Source organism: Mirounga angustirostris, unplaced genomic scaffold (genome assembly GCF_029215605.1).
Source record: "Mirounga angustirostris isolate CCGP_5_RB_7025 unplaced genomic scaffold, mMirAng1.0.hap1 SCAF_8, whole genome shotgun sequence".
Taxonomy (NCBI): domain Eukaryota; kingdom Metazoa; phylum Chordata; class Mammalia; order Carnivora; family Phocidae; genus Mirounga; species Mirounga angustirostris.
Window position 1 is genome coordinate 118606016 of NW_026991716.1, and position 3862 is coordinate 118609877.

Genomic DNA, 3862 nt, shown 5'->3' on the forward strand with positions numbered 1-3862 from the left:
TTGTGAAGAGAAGTTTTGTTTTACAAGATGTATTCAGGGTGTATACTTTACCATTTTGCAAGGAGGCACATTAAATTCGTCTAGGCAGACTTTAATGGGTCTTGCTCAAAGCAAGAGACTAATTAGACATTAAGGCCCTGATGAAATCATACCTTATTTTGAATAGATTTAAGTATTGGATGCCTGGGTGGCTTAGTCGGTTAAACGTCTGCCTTTGGCTTAGGTCATGATACCAGGGTCCTGGGATCAAGTCCCCTGTCATGCTCCCTGCTCAGCCAGGAGCCTGCTTCTCTCTCTGCATGCCGCTCCCCCTGCTTGTGCTCTCTCTCTCTCTGTCTCTGTCAAATAAATAAATAAAATCTTTAAAAAAAAAAAGAACTGAATTATTGAATTATTCAAAACCCTTGTCTGTGAACTTCTAATCCCTATATAACCAACCAAACTGTCTGAAAACAAGGTTTTAAAGTCCAGTTTGTCAAAGGTAGCTCTTTTTCAGATTTCCTTGCTTTCTGAGAGATAGGATAGAAACTCTGGTCAGGGTATTTCTTTTGTCATGGGAAGGAAATGTTGAGTTACTCCTGTTGATCCCACTAACACGACTCTGTAGCCCTCAGGAAGGAATCCTGTAGCTTTTCCTGAGATGTAGGGCCTGCCGGGAGGGGGGAGTAAAAAGTAAGTCTGTCGCTCAGCCTCCTTTGTCAACCGCCAGCCTCTGGCCTTGGGAACTAACCGGCGGCAGTTTGCAAATGTATGTGCTTGGCGGAAGCCTGCCGTTCCCTTTGTCCTTGAGCCACAGGTGGCCTGATAGAGAAGCCGGAGTGTGTCATCCCTGACTACTCTAGTTTCCAAGCAGGAACCTTATGGGTAACTTTTCAAAGGATATCTAATGGAACTTTCGGAATTTAACCTATTCTTATCCTAGGTACAAAGAACTAGTTCTACATGCTTTCCTGCAAACTTACTGCTCAAACAGCCAAGTGGAAACACAGGTTGTTGTTGTTTGTTTTTTGTTTTTTGTTTTTAGTTGAAGTGCAGTTGGCATCCCATATTATATTAGTTTCAGGTGTGAAACATGATACATTTATATACATTAGGAAGTGATCATTTAGCTACCATCTGTCACCCTACATAGTTGCTGCAATATTCTTTACTATATTCTCTATGCCATATATTATATCCCCGTGACATTTATTTTATTTCATAATTGGAAGTTTGTTTGTACCTTTGAATCTCCTTTCCCTATTTCACCCATCTCCCCAACCCCTTCCCCTCTGGCAACTGCCAGATTGTTCTCTGTATCTATGAGACAGTTCCTATTTTGTTTTTTAGATTCCACATATAAGTAAAATCATATAGTATTTGTCTTTCTTTGACTTATTCCACTCAAAATAATATCTTCTAGGTCCATCCATGTTGTTGCAACTGGCTGAGTTTTTCTTTTTTATGGCTGAGCAATACTCGTGTGTGTGTGTGTGTGTGTGTGTACCACATCTATTAATGGACAATTAGGTTGCTTCCATAGCTTGGTTATTGTAAATCATGCTGCAATGAACATAAGAGTGTATATATCCTTTTGAATTCGTGTTTTCTTTTTCTTCAGGTAAATACTCAGAAGTGGAATTGCTGAATCATATGCTAATTCTCCTTTTACTTTTTTGAGGAACTTCCATACTGTTTTCCATAGTGGCTGCCCCAGTTTGCATTCCCATCAACGGGGCATGAGGGCTTCCTTTTCTCTACACCCTCATCAACATGTTATTTTCTGTCTTTTTGAGCCTAGCCATTTTGACAGGTGTGAGACGATATCTCGTTGTGGTTTTGATTTGCATTTCCCTGATGATGAGTGGGATGTTGAGCATCTTTTCGTGTGTCTATTGGCCTTCTGTATGTCTTCTTTGGAGAAATGTCTGTCCAGGTCCTCTGCCCACTTTTTAATCAGATTGGGGCTTTTTTGTTGTTGTTTTTTATTTTTTGATATGGAGTTGTGTGAGTTCTTTATACATTTTAGATATATTTTTAAAAGATTTTATTTATTTATTTGACAGAGAGGCACAGCGAGAGAGGGAACACAAGCAGGGGAAGTGGGAGAGGGAGAAGCAGGCTTCCCGCTGAGCCCAGGGAGCCCGATGTGGGGCTCGATCCCAGGACCCTGGGATCATGACCTGAGCTGAAGGCAGATGCTTAACCACTGAACCACCCAGGCACCCTATATTTTGGATATTAACCCCTTATCAGTTATATCATTTGCAAATATCCTCTCCTATTCCACAGGCTGCCTTTTCATTTTTTGACGGTTTCCTTTGCTGGAAGCAGATGTCTGACCAGTTTTGAAGGCTGAGCTTCTGCAGAGTGTGGACAAGAGTTTCTAATCCTCTTTTGTGTCATCCCCCACTTTCTGACTCTTACCATCCAACTTTCATTCCTCTTTGCTGGCTTACTCCAAACGCCTTGGAAAGTGATCAGATCAACACTATTACTTTTACTCTTATCCTAATGACTAGAAATTTTTCATTTTTTATGCAAAATTCAGATTTTATTTTTATTTGTTCTTACATTGGTGGGAGCTAATATCAGGAACTTATAGGCAAACAAGAACTTTTGTTTTCTACAAAATTACACACAATGTGGCATTATTACTAGTCAAGACTTGCTTTTTTACATTTTGCACAAGAATACAATATTATCTTTTTTTGAACAAAATGCCCAGATTACTAAGGAAACCATCTTTGGAGGGAGTGTTTAATAAGCATGTTTTATTTAAGTAAATCCTCCAGGAGGAAATGGGAGAATTCACTGCCTTTACTTAGAAGAAGGCTGTGTAAGTAGTTATCTGTCAAATTTATCTATGCAATTCACCAACATTTCTTCATTGGAAACATCAATATTTCCACATCACAGTTCCCAAAATGACTTTAAAGTCTTAAAATTCTGTGTCTCCTTTGGCTTGCTTCTCTCTGGATTCCACCTAGGCTTTATTAATGGTTCTCTTCATATCATCATCTCCATCTTCATTAATTTTCTTTAGAACATTCATCGATCCCTCACTAGGATCTATTTCAGTGTCATGAGAGGGCTTTTCTTTCTCTTTGCCTTCTTTTTCAACCTGAGTCAGGTAATCCCAGCGCATGTTTTCTGCTTCCTTTCTACATAAGGTAAGAACTGTATCTGTCTTGACTTTTTTTGAACTGCCTTCCACAGAGATGGGTTTTAAGAGATTGCTCACAATCATGGAGTAACTCTTCCCATTTAGATTCTTTACCAAAAGATGAAATGACCTCGCTGTGAAATGCACCTGCACATTCTCAGTGGGTAATGTAGATTTTCACAAACTTATCTGACTGATCCCATCCGTAATTACTGATTTTCCCTGTGTATCCTGTTGTAATGGTAGCAACCACAGCAGCTGGGTTTTCATTGTCAAGAAGTTCTGCTTTTCTCTGCTGCATCTTGTTCTTGATTTCTGTCTCGGTCTTGGATTTTTCATCTGTAGGGGCATCATGTACTCTTTTTCTTTTGTTTTCTTTCTTTCTTTTTTCTTTTCTTTTTTTTACATACTCTTTTTCTAGTGGCCTTTTCTAGCAGCATCTTCACCTCTTCTAGATCTTTCTGTAGCTTTTCCAAGGCTAAAGCCATGGTTGGGCTGATCAGACAAGGCCTGAGCTGCAGCCAAGCCACGCAGGGGAGAGAACAAGAAACACGGCACTGAATGGGGGGCGGCAGGGGGGAAGGGGTTGCAGACCCCACCCACATGAGTCGCAGCGCCCCAAGCGTGCTCTCACACCTGACCCAGCGCCAGACCTGGCCGGCCTCCAACACGTGTTGCCTCTGACTAGAAATTTTTCTGCCAAATTGCTTCACAAGT

The 3862-nt window shown here is 40.6% G+C and overlaps 1 pseudogene; it reads right to left on the reverse strand.

The window, feature by feature from the left end:
* Positions 1 to 2836: 2836 nt before the first annotated feature.
* On the reverse strand, positions 2837 to 3633 carry LOC123837206 (calcyclin-binding protein-like; annotated as a pseudogene).
* Positions 3634 to 3862: the final 229 nt, after the last annotated feature.